At 36.2% G+C, this 16614-nt stretch overlaps 1 protein-coding gene across 1 annotated transcript in view; it reads left to right on the forward strand.

Annotated features, from left to right (window-relative positions):
- The window catches only part of HUNK (hormonally up-regulated Neu-associated kinase), a 671891-nt gene that overhangs the window by 309959 nt on the left and 345318 nt on the right, over positions 1-16614 (forward strand). The window lies entirely within an intron of this gene.

Here is a 16614-nt window from a genome sequence, read left to right on the forward strand (position 1 = left end):
ATTTCAGAATGTACTTCAGTGCTTCAGTGTGTATATAAGTGTAGCAAGCAGTTTGCTACTTTATTTAATAGTAAAATACTTTTTTGCTGTTGTTTTTTTTTTTTTTTTAAGTTGTAGTACACGTGGGAAGAACAGGCCTTTTTTTCCCTCAGAAATGTAAAGCTTTGGAGGCACCAGATTGTGGAATGGCACTGGGTGCAAATGAGCCAGCTACACCTCTGATGATACCGACATTGTGTACCAGTACTAAGTTAAAAGGGACACCAGCCAGAAAATTGTAGAAAAGTGCCAACCTTATATGCAGGGACCTTTCAGTGACCTACTAGAGACACAATGGGACTATCTTAGGCCTCTGCCTCAAGAGTACTCCATACGTATCTTGACGTCATGCTTCAGCATGTGAGGTAGCATATGTGGTTCCCATGTACCCCACAGGAGAGAGCTAACATCTTGTGAGATTTTTATGATATGGTCCTATTTCCCTGTGATACTAGAGCCATAAACTATCCAAAGTGAAATAAAGGCTCCACTTGGTGAACTGGGAAGGAGTTCCATGAACCACAAAGGGTCAAACACCATCAACTTACAGATAGTCTTTAATGCACAGGGTATCATCTACAATATGTATGTAGCCCACCCAGGCAGGTTTCACAACTTTCACATATGGCACACCTGTGACCTGCAATAACGTTTTGCGAAAATGTATGATTTAAGTTTAAATGTTTCATTTTCTCATACTGTTTCTTTTACTGATGCTTAATGCAACCAGAAATGGTAATGAATGTGGGAAGCCAACTTAAAGGATGATTGGAAAGGTAAGGTGGACACCACTGCACATGATCTTTAAAAGTTTGTAGCCAGTGACTTCTGGAATGGAGTTATGTTATTCTATGTGTTTATCTCATGGTAGTTTACATGTTGCTAAAGTTTTATACTGTTTAGTTTTGATGCATCACCTGCACAGTTCATAAAGGTGACAGGAAGCCTAGTAAAGGGATTGACTATTCTGCAACTGATAGTAGAGTACAGGTAGTATGGACAGCACCTGCAATAAAGCACAGTAAAGCCATAAGGGGGAGGAGGGTGTAGTGTGTTATACATCTGGACATCCATAGACAGTGACTGGTGCTATCATACCACTTATTTATTTATTTTATTTATTTATTTATTTAAATTTGTTGCCCGGGAGTGTCCGACTGGATATAGGTCCATTCTCAGCGGAGGCCCGGGGAGAAAAGCTCCACAGTAAAATAAACAGACAGTAGTTACATTGGATTTCATAGTGATTTAACAATTTAACATAGCAATTACTTACAACATATTTACAGATGAAGAACATAGTACATCAGTAGACAACTAGAATCTTTATCTGTGAAGTACATAACAGACATTAACAAATGTTACAATGAGAAGTTCCTGCTGTATAATAAGTACTAGGCTTATGAGCATCTGAGCTTGCTATAATCAAGGTAGTTAGTGGAGTGGAGAGAAAGGTAGTGGTTGGATGGGGTGGATGATATTAGAGTGGGAGTTGCAAGGGCATAGCCAGCATGTTTTTAGGTGCGCTTTTGCGTAATAGTATGACATCTGTCACTTTTTATACCATCACACTAATGGAAACACTAGGGTTGTATACAGGTGTATAAGACCTATGCTACTTGACACCACTTTGGAATCCCAAAGATGTACAAACAAAATGTATATGCAAATTAGTTATAACTAAGTGACTCTTCAGAGGGTCTCTAGAGTGGTGTTAACTGGTGTAACAAAGATTATGCTGAAACAGAAAGACTGCCATACAAGACTTTTATTTATGTGGCTTTTACTACAAAGACCAGGCAATTAAAGTTATAGTCCTTATAGCAAAGGCTTCTGCAGTAGCACCAGAGATTTTTGAAAATTGAAACATACAAGAGAAACATACCATAGAAACAGGTAAATTCTCGTCTTAGTATTTTTTTTGTAACTTATCAAAGTTGCGTGAAGCTTTCCAGATTTTCAAAAGTTATTAAAATTCACTTTTTGTAATGCCATCTATGACTTTCAAGAGGCAAGTCATGTTCTCTACAATAGTAATGCATTTCCCACTCTTTAGTGATAGCATTCATTAATGTCCGTCAAATGAAATTCTTACTTTGTAAATTACTTTCAAAAGGATAACATGGACTCTGGACAAAGATTATTACAGAAATAAGTATTTCTTCAAAATATTTTCTAGTTATTTATTTGCCCGCCTGTTTGTGAGATGTATATTAGCAACTGTTGCCATGTGGTCAGTCTGTATAGGTATACATTTGTATGATCAAATGTTTTGATAAACTAGCCACTCCAGTGGCGTAGAGGGATAATCCGCTAATTACAACCCAGATGACCCAGGTTTGATTACTGACTCAGACGAATGACAGGGTGTCAGGAAGGTATGGACGTGCCTTACCTGGATAGGACTGCTGTCACTGATGATGCTCCCTAAGGGAAAGTGTGTTTCGATAAGGGGATTTGCCCTCTGATGTAGTCAGTGAGCATGGGAGTGAGGAAAGGAGTGAGTAGGGCAAATAGAAGAACCTTCCCCACACAGAAGCATAGACAGCCGAGCCTTCAGGATGCCTTTAGGTTTCATGACTGACCTCAGCAATACTAGAATAGCTCAGTTAGTGTAGGGAGAAAGATGGCTGGAAGACCTAGTGTGGATGTGGGGCACTGGGGGCTAGCACAGTACGTTGAGGTCTGATGGGACCAACAAAAAATGTGCAGGTAAACAGGTACAAAGTAAACTGATGTCATTTGAATGCCTCTAAGCTACTATTCTATTTTTTATTCTGCTCACAGTATTAACTAAAAATATTACCCCCTCCCCCATGAAAAAGAAATATAAAAACCAAATATCTGTGACTATAATGCCATTTTGGCCAGTTCATCAGTGAAGAGAAGTCATCATTTCTGGATTTGACATCAGAGAAAATAAAATAAAAAAGAAATCTAAACTCATAATTCAGCACTGTTGCTCATTTCAGCAGATTGACTGCATAAAGCTGTGTAACTTAAAGACTCAGCATTTATTTTCTGATACCTGTTTTATCAAACTCAGGGTCATGGAGAGCCATAGACCATCCCAACAAGCTACAGAAGGAAGAAAACTAGTCCTGCAGTTCTGATTAGGATGCCAGTGTCAGTAAGATACATAAAGTCCTGGTTAGGGTATAGTATCAGTCAGATACATACAGTCCTGGTTAGGATGTTTATGAGTAAGATACATACTGCCCTGGTTAGGATGTTTATCAGTAAGATACATACTGCCCTGGTTAAGATGTTTATCAGTAAGATACATACAGTCCTGGTTAGGATGTTTATGAGTAAGATACATAAAGTTCTGGTTAGGATGTTTATCAGTAAGATACATACAGGCCTGGTTAAGATGTTTATCATTAAGATACATATAGTGCTTGTTAGGATGTTTATCAGTAACATACATACAGTCCTGGTTAAGATGTTTATCAGTGAGATACATACAGTCCTGGTTAGGATGTTTATCAGTAACATACATACAGTCTTGGTTAGGATATAGTATCAGTAGGATACATACATTCCTGGTTAGGATGTTTATCAGTAACATGCATACAGTCCTGGTTAGGATGTTTATCAGTAAGATGCATACTGTCCTGGTTAGGATGTTTATCGGTAAGATACATACAGTCCTGGTTAGGATGTTTATCATTAAGATTCATACAGTCCTGGTCAGGATGTTTTTCAGTAAGATACCTACAGTCCCGGTTAGGATGTTTATCAGTAACATACATACAGTCCTGGTTAGGATGTTTATCCGTAAGATGCATACAATCCTGGTTAGGATGTCAGTATCAGTAAGATACATACAGTCCTGGTTAGGATGTCAATATCAGTAAGATACATACAGTCCTGGTTAGGATGTTTATCAGTAAGATGCATACAGTCCTGGTTAGGATGTTTATCAGTAAGATACACACAGTCCTGGTTAAGATGTTTATCAGTAAGATACATATAGTCCTGGTTAAGATGTTTATCAGTAAGATACATATAGTCCTGGTTAGGATGTTTATCAGTAAGATACATACAGTCCTGGTTAGGATGTCAGTATCAGTTAAATGCATACAGTCCTGGTTAGGATATTTATCAGTAAGATGCATACAGTCCTGGTTAGGATGTTTATCAGTAAGATACATGCAGACCTGGTTAGGATGTTTATCAGTAAGATGCATACAGTCCTGGTTAGGATGTTTATCAGTAAGATACATACAGTCCTGGTTAAGATGTTTATCAGTAAGATACATATAGTCTTGGTTAAGATGTTTATCAGTAAGATACATATAGTACTGGTTAGGATGTTTATCAGTAAGATACATACAGTCCTGGTTAGGATGTCAGTATCAGTTAAATGCATACAGTCCTGGTTAGGATATTTATCAGTAAGATGCATACAGTCCTGGTTAGGATGTTTATCAGTAAGATACATGCAGACCTGGTTAGGATGTTTATCAGTAAGGTACATACAGTCCTGGTTAGAATGTTTATCAGTAAGATACATACAGTCCTGGTTAGGATGTTTATCAGTAAGATACATACAGTCCTGGTTAGGATGTATATGAGTAACATGCATGCAGTCCTGGTTAGGATATAGTATCAGTAAGATACATACAGTCCTGGTTAAGATGTTTATCAGTAACATACATACAATCCTGGTTAGGATGTTTATCAGAAAGATACATACAGTCCCAGTTAGGATGTTTATCAGTAAGATACATACATTCCCGGTTAGGATGTTTATCAGTAAGATACATACAGTCTTGGTTAGGATATTTATCAGTAAGATACATACCGCCCTGGTTAGGATGTTTATCAGTAAGATACATACAGTTCTGGCTAGGATGTCAGTATCAGTAAGATACATACAGTCCTGGTTAGGATGTTTATCATTAAGACACATACAGTCCTGGTTAGGATGTTTATCAGTAACATACATACAGTCCTGGTTATGATATAGTATCAGTAAGATACATACAGTACTAGTTAGGATGCTTATCAGTAAGATACATACAGTCCTGGTTAGCATATAGTATCAGTAAGATACATACAGGTTAGGATGTTTATCAGTAAGATACATACAGTCCTGGTTAGGATGTTTATCAGTAAGATACATACAATCCTGGTTAGGATGTTTATGAGTAACATACATACAGTCCTGGTTAGGATATAGTATCAGTAAGAAACATACAGTCCTGATTAGGATGTTTATCAGTAACATACATACAGTCCTGGTGAGGATGTCAGTATCAGTAAGATACATACAGTCCTGGTTAGGATGTTTATCAGTAAGATACATACAGTCCTGGTTAGGATATAGTATCAGTAAGATACATACAGTCCTGGTTAGGTTGTTTATCAGTAAGATACATACAGTCCTGGTTAGGATGTTTATCAGTAACATATATACAGTCCTGGTTAGGATGTTTATCTGTAACATACATACAGTCCTGGTTAGGATGTCAATATCAGTAAAATACATACAGTCCTGGTTAGTATGTTTATCAGTAAGATACATACAGTCCTGATTAGGATGTCAATATCAGTAAGATACATACAGTCCTGGTTAGGATATAGTATCAGTAAGATACATAAAGTCCTGGTTAGAATGTTTATCAATAAGATATAGAGAGTCCCGGTTAGGATGTTTATCAGTAACATACATACAGTCCTGGTTAGGATGTTTATCTGTAAGATACATAAAGTCCTGGTTGGGATATAGTATCAGTACGATACATGCAGTCCTGGTTAGGATGTTTATCATTAAGATACATAAAGTCCCAGTTAGGATGTTTATCAGTAACATACAAACAGTCCTGGTTAGAATGTTTATCAGTAAGATACATACTGTCCTGGTTAGGATGTTTATCGATAAGATACATACAGTTCTGGTTAGGATGTTTATCAGGAAGATACATACAGTCCTGGTTAGGATGTTTATCAGTAAGATACCTACAGTCAGGGTTAGGATATAGTATCAGTAAGATACATACAGGTTAGGATGTTTATCAGTAAGATACATACAGTCCTGGTTAGGATGTTTATCAGTAAGATACATACAATCCTGGTTAGGATGTTTATGAGTAACATACATACAGTCCTGGTTAGGATATAGTATCAGTAAGATACATACAGTCCTGATTAGGATATAGTATCAGTAAGATACATACAGTCCTGGTTAGGATGTTTATCAGTAACATACATACAGTCTTGGTTAGGATATAGTATCAGTAAGATACATACAGTCCTGGTTAGGATGTTTATCCGTAAGATACATACAGTCCTGGGTAGGATGTTTATCAGTAACATATATACAGTCCTGGTTAGGATGTTTATCTGTAACATACATACAGTCCTGGTTAGGATGTCAATATCAGTAAAATACATACAGTCCTGGTTAGTATGTTTATCAGTAAGATACATACAGTCCTGGTTAGGATGTCAATATCAGTAAGATACATACAGTCCTGGTTAGGATATAGTATCAGTAAGAAACATAAAGTCCTGGTTAGAATGTTTATCAATAAGATACAGAGAGTCCCGGTTAGGATGTTTATCAGTAACATACATACAGTCCTGGTTAGGATGTTTATCTGTAAGATACATACAGTCCTGGTTGGGATATAGTATCAGTACGATACATGCAGTCCTGGTTAGGATGTTTATCATTAAGATACATAAAGTCCCAGTTAGGATGTTTATCAGTAACATACAAACAGTCCTGGTTAGAATGTTTATCAGTAAGATACATACTGTCCTGGTTAGGATGTTTATCGATAAGATACATACAGTTCTGGTTAGGATGTTTATCAGTAAGATACATACAGTCCTGGTTAGGATGTTTATCAGTAAGATACATACAGTCTCGGTTAGGATGTTTATCAGTAAGATACACACAATCCTGGGTAGGATGGCAGGATAAGCAAGATACATACAGTCCTGGTTAGGATGTCAGTATCAGTAAGATACATACAGTCCAGGTTAGGATGTCAGTATCAGTAAGATACATATAGTCCTGGTTAGGATATCATATCAGTAAGATACATACAGTCCTGGTTAGGATGTTTATCATAAAGATACTTAAAGTCTCAGTTAGGATGTTTATCAGTAACATATATACAGTACTCATTAGAATGTTTATCAGTAAGATACATACTGCCCTGGTTTGGATGTTTATCAGTAAGATACATACAGTCCTGGTTGGGATATAGTATCAGTACGATACATGCAGTCCTGGTTAGGATGTTTATCATTAAGATACATACAGTCCCAGTTAGGATGTTTATCAGTAAGATACATACAGTCCCAGTTAGGATGTTTATCAGTAAGGTACATACAGTCCTGGGTAGGATGACAGTATAAGCAAGATACATACATTCCTGGTTAGGATGTTTATCAGTAAGATACATACAGTCTTGGTTAGGATGTCAATATCAGTAAGATACATACAGTCCAGGTTAGGATGTCAGTATCAGTAAGATACATACAGTCCTGGTTAGGATGTAACATCAGTAAGATACATACAGTCCTGGTTAGGATGTTTATCAGTAAAATACATACAGTCTTGGTTGGGATGTCAATATCAGTAAGATACATACAGTCCTGGTTAGGATGTAGCATCAGTAAGATACATATAGTCCTGGTTAGGATGTTTATCAGTAAGATGCATACAGTCCTGGTTAGGATGTTTATCAGTAACATGCATACAGTCCTGGTTAGAATGTTTATCAGTAAGATACATACAGTCCTGGTTAGGATGTTTATCAGTAAGATACATACAATCCTGTTTAGGATGTTTATCAGTAACATACATACAGAGCTGGTTAGGATGTTTATTATTAACATACATACAGTCCTGGTTAGGATGTTTATCAGTAAGATCCATACAGTCCTGTTTAGGATATAGTATCCATAAGATACATACAGTCCTGTGTAAGATATTTATCAGTAAGATAAATACAGTCCTGGTTAGGATGTTTATCAGTAAGATGCATACAGTCCTGGTTAGGATGTCAATATCAGTAACATACATACAGAGCTGGTTAGGATGTTTATTATTAACATACATACAGAGCTGGTTAGGATGTTTATTATTAACATACATACAGTCCTGGTTAGGATGTTTATCAGTAAGATCCATACAGTCCTGTTTAGGATATAGTATCCATAAGATACATAAAGTCCTGTGTAGGATATTTATTAGTAAGATAAATACAGTCATGGTTAGGATGTTTATCAGTAAGATACATACAGTCCTGGTTAGGATTTTTATCAGTAAGATACATGCAGTCCTGGTTAAAATGTTAATCAGTAAGATACATACAGTCCTGGTTAGTATGTCAATATCAGTAAGATACATACAGTCCCAGTTAGGATGTTTATCAGTCAGATACATACAGTCCTGGTTAGGATGTCAGTATCAGTAAGAAACATTCAGTCCTGGTTAGGATATAGTATCAGTAAGATACATACAGTCCTGGTTAGGATGTTTATCATTAAGATACTTAAAGTCCCAGTTAGGATTTTTATCAGTAACATACATACAGTCCTGGTTAGAATGTTTATCAATAAGATACATACTGTCCTGGTTAGGATGTTTATCGGTAAGAAACATACAGTCCTGGTTAGGATGTTTATCAGTAAGATACATAGAGTCCTGTTTAGGATGTCAATATCAGTAAGATACATACAGTCCTGGTTAGGATATAGTATCAGTAAGATACATACAGTCCTGGTTAGGATGCTTATCATTAAGATACATAAAGTCCCAGTTAGAATGTTTATCAGTAACATACATACAGTCCTGGTTAGAATGTTTATCAGTAAGATACACACTGTCCTGGTTTGGATGTTTATCGGTAAGATACATACAGTCCTGGTTACGATGTTTATCAGTAAGATACATACAGTCCTGGTTAGGATGTTTATCAGTAAGATACCTACAGTCTTGGTTAGGATGTCAATATCAGTAAGATGCACACAGTCCTGGTTAGGATGTTTATCAGTAAGATACATACAGTCCGGTTAGGATGTTTATCAGTAAGATACATACAGTCCTGGGTAGGATGACAGTATAAGCAAGATACATACAGTCCTGGTTAGGATGTTTATCAGTAAGATACATACAGTCTTGGTTAGGATGTCAATATTAGTAAGATACATACAGTCCAGGTTAGGATGTCAGTATCAGTAAGATACATATAGTCCTGGCTAGGATGTAGCATCAGTAAGATACATACAGTCCTGGTTAGGATGTTTATCAGTAAGATACATACAGTCTTGGTTAGGATGTCAATATCAGTAAGATACATACAGTCCTGGTTAGGATATAGTATCAGTAAGATACATAAAGTCCTGGTTAGAATGTTTATCAATAAGATACAGAGAGTCCCGGTTAGGATGTTTATCAGTAACATACATACAGTCCTGGTTAGGATGTTTATCTGTAAGATACATAAAGTCCTGGTTGGGATATAGTATCAGTACGATACATGCAGTCCTGGTTAGGATGTTTATCATTAAGATACATAAAGTCCCAGTTAGGATGTTTATCAGTAACATACAAACAGTCCTGGTTAGAATGTTTATCAGTAAGATACATACTGTCCTGGTTAGAATGTTTATCGATAAGATACATACAGTTCTGGTTAGGATGTTTATCAGGAAGATACATACAGTCCTGGTTAGGATGTTTATCAGTAAGATACCTACAGTCAGGGTTAGGATATAGTATCAGTAAGATACATACAGGTTAGGATGTTTATCAGTAAGATACATACAGTCCTGGTTAGGATGTTTATCAGTAAGATACATACAATCCTGGTTAGGATGTTTATGAGTAACATACATACAGTCCTGGTTAGGATATAGTATCAGTAAGATACATACAGTCCTGATTAGGATATAGTATCAGTAAGATACATACAGTCCTGGTTAGGATGTTTATCAGTAACATACATACAGTCCTGGTTAGGATATAGTATCAGTAAGATACATACAGTCCTGGTTAGGATGTTTATCAGTAAGATACATACAGTCCTGGGTAGGATGTTTATCAGTAACATATATACAGTCCTGGTTAGGATGTTTATCTGTAACATACATACAGTCCTGGTTAGGATGTCAATATCAGTAAAATACATACAGTCCTGGTTAGTATGTTTATCAGTAAGATACATACAGTCCTGGTTAGGATGTCAATATCAGTAAGATACATACAGTCCTGGTTAGGATATAGTATCAGTAAGATACATAAAGTCCTGGTTAGAATGCTTATCAATAAGATACAGAGAGTCCCGGTTAGGATGTTTATCAGTAACATACATACAGTCCTGGTTAGGATGTTTATCTGTAAGATACATACAGTCCTGGTTGGGATATAGTATCAGTACGATACATGCAGTCCTGGTTAGGATGTTTATCATTAAGATACATAAAGTCCCGGTTAGGATGTTTATCAGTAACATACAAACAGTCCTGGTTAGAATGTTTATCAGTAAGATACATACTGTCCTGGTTAGGATGTTTATCGATAAGATACATACAGTTCTGGTTAGGATGTTTATCAGTAAGATACATACAGTCTCGGTTAGGATGTTTATCAGTAAGATACACACAATCCTGGGTAGGATGGCAGGATAAGCAAGATACATACAGTCCTGGTTAGGATGTCAGTATCAGTAAGATACATACAGTCCAGGTTAGGATGTCAGTATCAGTAAGATACATATAGTCCTGGTTAGGATATCATATCAGTAAGATACATACAGTCCTGGTTAGGATGTTTATCATAAAGATACTTAAAGTCTCAGTTAGGATGTTTATCAGTAAGATACATACAGTTTTGGTTAGGATGTCAATATCAGTAAGATACATACAGTCCAGGTTAGGATGTCAGTATCAGTAAGATACATACAGTCCTGGTTAGGATGTAACATCAGTAAGATACATACAGTCCTGGTTAGGATGTTTATCAGTAAAATACATACAGTCTTGGTTGGGATGTCAATATCAGTAAGATACATACAGTCCTGGTTAGGATGTAGCATCAGTAAGATACATATAGTCCTGGTTAGGATGTTTATCAGTAAGATACATACAGTCCTGGTTAGGATGTTTATCAGTAACATGCATACAGTCCTGGTTAGAATGTTTATCAGTAAGATACATACAGTCCTGGTTAGGATGTTTATCAGTAAGATACATACAATCCTGTTTAGGATGTTTATCAGTAACATACATACAGAGCTGGTTAGGATGTTTATTATTAACATACATACAGTCCTGGTTAGGATGTTTATCAGTAAGATCCATACAGTCCTGTTTAGGATATAGTATCCATAAGATACATACAGTCCTGTGTAGGATATTTATCAGTAAGATAAATACAGTCCTGGTTAGGATGTTTATCAGTAAGATGCATACAGTCCTGGTTAGGATGTCAATATCAGTAACATACATACAGAGCTGGTTAGGATGTTTATTATTAACATACATACAGAGCTGGTTAGGATGTTTATTATTAACATACATACAGTCCTGGTTAGGATGTTTATCAGTAAGATCCATACAGTCCTGTTTAGGATATAGTATCCATAAGAGACATACAGTCCTGTGTAGGATATTTATCAGTAAGATAAATACAGTCCTGGTTAGGATGTTTATCAGTAAGATACATACAGTCCTGGTTAGGATTTTTATCAATAAGATACATGCAGTCCTGGTTAAAATGTTAATCAGTAAGATACATACAGTCCTGGTTAGTATGTCAATATCAGTAAGATACATACAGTCCCAGTTAGGATGTTTATCAGTCAGATACATACAGTCCTGGTTAGGATGTCAGTATCAGTAAGAAACATTCAGTCCTGGTTAGGATATAGTATCAGTAAGATACATACAGTCCTGGTTAGGATGTTTATCATTAAGATACTTAAAGTCCCAGTTAGGATTTTTATCAGTAACATACATACTGTCCTGGTTAGAATGTTTATCAATAAGATACATACTGTCCTGGTTAGGATGTTTATCGGTAAGAAACATACAGTCCTGGTTAGGATGTTTATCAGTAAGATACATAGAGTCCTGTTTAGGATGTCAATATCAGTAAGATACATACAGTCCTGGTTAGGATATAGTATCAGTAAGATACATAAAGTCCTGGTTAGGATGCTTATCATTAAGATACATAAAGTCCCAGTTAGAATGTTTATCAGTAACATACATACAGTCCTGGTTAGAATGTTTATCAGTAAGATACACACTGTCCTGGTTTGGATGTTTATCGGTAAGATACATACAGTCCTGGTTACGATGTTTATCAGTAAGATACATACAGTCCTGGTTAGGATGTTTATCAGTAAGATACCTACAGTCTTGGTTAGGATGTCAATATCAGTAAGATGCACACAGTCCTGGTTAGGATGTTTATCAGTAAGATACATACAGTCCCGGTTAGGATGTTTATCAGTAAGATACATACAGTCCTGGGTAGGATGACAGTATAAGCAAGATACATACAGTCTTGGTTAGGATGTTTATCAGTAAGATACATACAGTCTTGGTTAGGATGTCAATATTAGTAAGATACATACAGTCCAGGTTAGGATGTCAGTATCAGTAAGATACATATAGTCCTGGCTAGGATGTAGCATCAGTAAGATACATACAGTCCTGGTTAGGATGTTTATCAGTAAGACACATACAGTCTTGGTTAGGATGTCAATATCAGTAAGATACATACAGTCCTGGTTAGGATGTTTATCAGTAAGGTACATACAGTCCTGGTTAGGATGTTTATCAGTAACATACATACAGTCCTGGTTAGAATGTTTATCAGTAAGATGCATACAGTCCTGGTTAGGATGTTTATCAGTAAGATACATACAGTCCTGTTTAGGATGTTTATCAGTAACATACATACAGAGCTGGTTAGGATGTTTGTCAGTAACATACATACAGTCCTGGTTAGGATGTTTATCAGTAAGATCCATACAGTCCTGTTTAGGATATAGTATCTGTAAGATTCATACAGTCCTGTTTAGGATATTTATCAGTAAGATAAATGCAGTCCTGGTTAGGATGTTTATCAGTAAGATACATACAGTCCTGGTTAGGCTATAGTACCAGTAAGATACATACAGTCCTAGTTAGGATGTCAGTATAAGTAAAATACATACAGTCCTGGTTAAGATGTTTATCAGTAAGATATATACAGTCTTGGTTAGGATGTCAATAACAGTACCATACATACAGTCCTGGTTAGCATATAGTATCAGTAAGATACATACAGGTTAGGATGTTTATCAGTTAGATACATACAGTCTTGGTTAGGATGTTTATCAGTAAGATACATACAATCCTGGTTAGGATGTTTATGAATAACATACATACAGTCCTGGTTAGGATATAGTATCAGTAAGATACATACAGTCCTGATTAGGATATAGCATCAGTAAGATACATACAGTCCTGGTTAGGATATAGCATCAGTAATATATATACAGTCCTGGTTAGGATGTTTATCAGTAAGATACATACAGTCGTGGTTAGGATGTTTATCAGTAACATACATACAGTCCTGGTGAGGATGTCAGTATCAGTAAGATACATACAGTCCTGGATAGGATGTTTATCAGTAAGATACATACAGTCCTGGTTAGGATGTTTATCTGCAACATACATACAGTCCTGGGTAGGATGTTTATCAGTAACATATATACAGTCCTGGTTAGGATGTTTATCTGTAATATACATACAGTCCTGGTTAGGATGTCAATATCAATAAGATGCATACAGTCCTGGTTAGTATGTTTATCAGTAAGATACATACAGTCCTGGTTAGGATGTCAATATCAGCAAGATACATACAGTCCAGGTTAGGATATAGTATCAGTGAGACACATAAAGTCCTGGTTAGGATATTTATCAGTAAGATACAGAGTCCCGGTTAGGATGTTTATCAGTAACATACATACCGTCCTGGTTAGTATGTTTATCTGTAAGATACATACAGTCCTGGTTGGGATGTAGTATCAGTACGATACATGCAGTCCTGGTTAGGATGTTTATCATTAAGATACATAAAGTCCCAGTTAGGATGTTTATCAGTAACATACAAACAGTCCTGGTTAGAATGTTTATCAGTAAGATACATACTGTCCTGGTTAGAATGTTTATCGATAAGATACATACAGTTCTGGTTAGGATGTTTATCAGGAAGATACATACAGTCCTGGTTAGGATGTTTATCAGTAAGATACCTACAGTCAGGGTTAGGATATAGTATCAGTAAGATACATACAGGTTAGGATGTTTATCAGTAAGATACATACAGTCTTGGTTAGGATGTCAATATTAGTAAGATACATACAGTCCAGGTTAGGATGTCAGTATCAGTAAGATACATATAGTCCTGGCTAGGATGTAGCATCAGTAAGATACATACAGTCCTGGTTAGGATGTTTATCAGTAAGATACATACAGTCTTGGTTAGGATGTCAATATCAGTAAGATACATACAGTCCTGGTTAGGATATAGTATCAGTAAGATACATAAAGTCCTGGTTAGAATGTTTATCAATAAGATACAGAGAGTCCCGGTTAGGATGTTTATCAGTAACATACATACAGTCCTGGTTAGGATGTTTATCTGTAAGATACATAAAGTCCTGGTTGGGATATAGTATCAGTACGATACATGCCGTCCTGGTTAGGATGTTTATCATTAAGATACATAAAGTCCCAGTTAGGATGTTTATCAGTAACATACAAACAGTCCTGGTTAGAATGTTTATCAGTAAGATACATACTGTCCTGGTTAGAATGTTTATCAATAAGATACATACAGTTCTGGTTAGGATGTTTATCAGGAAGATACATACAGTCCTGGTTAGGATGTTTATCAGTAAGATACCTACAGTCAGGGTTAGGATATAGTATCAGTAAGATACATACAGGTTAGGATGTTTATCAGTAAGATACATACAGTCCTGGTTAGGATGTTTATCAGTAAGATACATACAATCCTGGTTAGGATGTTTATGAGTAACATACATACAGTCCTGGTTAGGATATAGTATCAGTAAGATACATACAGTCCTGATTAGGATATAGTATCAGTAAGATACATACAGTCCTGGTTAGGATGTTTATCAGTAACATACATACAGTCCTGGTTAGGATATAGTATCAGTAAGATACATACAGTCCTGGTTAGGATGTTTATCAGTAAGATACATACAGTCCTGGGTAGGATGTTTATCAGTAACATATATACAGTCCTGGCTAGGATGTTTATCTGTAACATACATACAGTCCTGGTTAGGATGTCAATATCAGTAAAATACATACAGTCCTGGTTAGTATGTTTATCAGTAAGATACATACAGTCCTGGTTAGGATGTCAATATCAGTAAGATACATACAGTCCTGGTTAGGATATAGTATCAGTAAGATACATAAAGTCCTGGTTAGAATGTTTATCAATAAGATACAGAGAGTCCCGGTTAGGATGTTTATCAGTAACATACAAACAGTCCTGGTTAGAATGTTTATCTGTAAGATACATACAGTCCTGGTTGGGATATAGTATCAGTACGATACATGCAGTCCTGGTTAGGATGTTTATCATCAAGATACATAAAGTCCCGGTTAGGATGTTTATCAGTAACATACAAACAGTCCTGGTTAGAATGTTTATCAGTAAGATACATACTGTCCTGGTTAGGATGTTTATCGATAAGATACATACAGTTCTGATTAGGATGTTTATCAGTAAGATACATACAGTCTCGGTTAGGATGTTTATCAGTAAGATACACACAATCCTGGGAAGGATGGCAGGATAAGCAAGATACATACAGTCCTGGTTAGGATGTCAGTATCAGTAAGATACATACAGTCCAGGTTAGGATGTCAGTATCAGTAAGATACATATAGTCCTGGTTAGGATATCATATCAGTAAGATACATACAGTCCTGGTTAGGATGTTTATCATAAAGATACTTAAAGTCTCAGTTAGGATGTTTATCAGTAACATATATACAGTACTCATTAGAATGTTTATCAGTAAGATACATACTGTCCTGGTTAGGATGTTTATCAGTAAGATACATACAGTCCTGGTTGGGATATAGTATCAGTACGATACATGCAGTCCTGGTTAGGATGTTTATCATTAAGATACATACAGTCCCAGTTAGGATGTTTATCAGTAAGATACATACAGTCCTGGTTAGGATGTTTATCAGTAAGATACATACAGTCCCGGTTAGGATGTTTATCAGTAAGATACATACAGTTCTGGTTAGGATGTTTATCAGTAAGATACATACAGTCCCAGTTAGGATGTTTATCAGTAAGGTACATACAGTCCTGGGTAGGATGACAGTATAAGCAAGATACATACATTCCTGGTTAGGATGTTTATCAGTAAGATACATACAGTCTTGGTTAGGATGTCAATATCAGTAAGATACATACAGTCCAGGTTAGGATGTCAGTATCAGTAAGATACATACAGTCCTGGTTAGGATGTAACATCAGTAAGATACATACAG

The sequence above is a fragment of the Protopterus annectens genome, chromosome 5.part0 (genome assembly GCF_019279795.1).
Source record: "Protopterus annectens isolate FY-2018-M chromosome 5.part0, PAN1.0, whole genome shotgun sequence".
Lineage (NCBI taxonomy): Eukaryota > Metazoa > Chordata > Ceratodontiformes > Protopteridae > Protopterus > Protopterus annectens.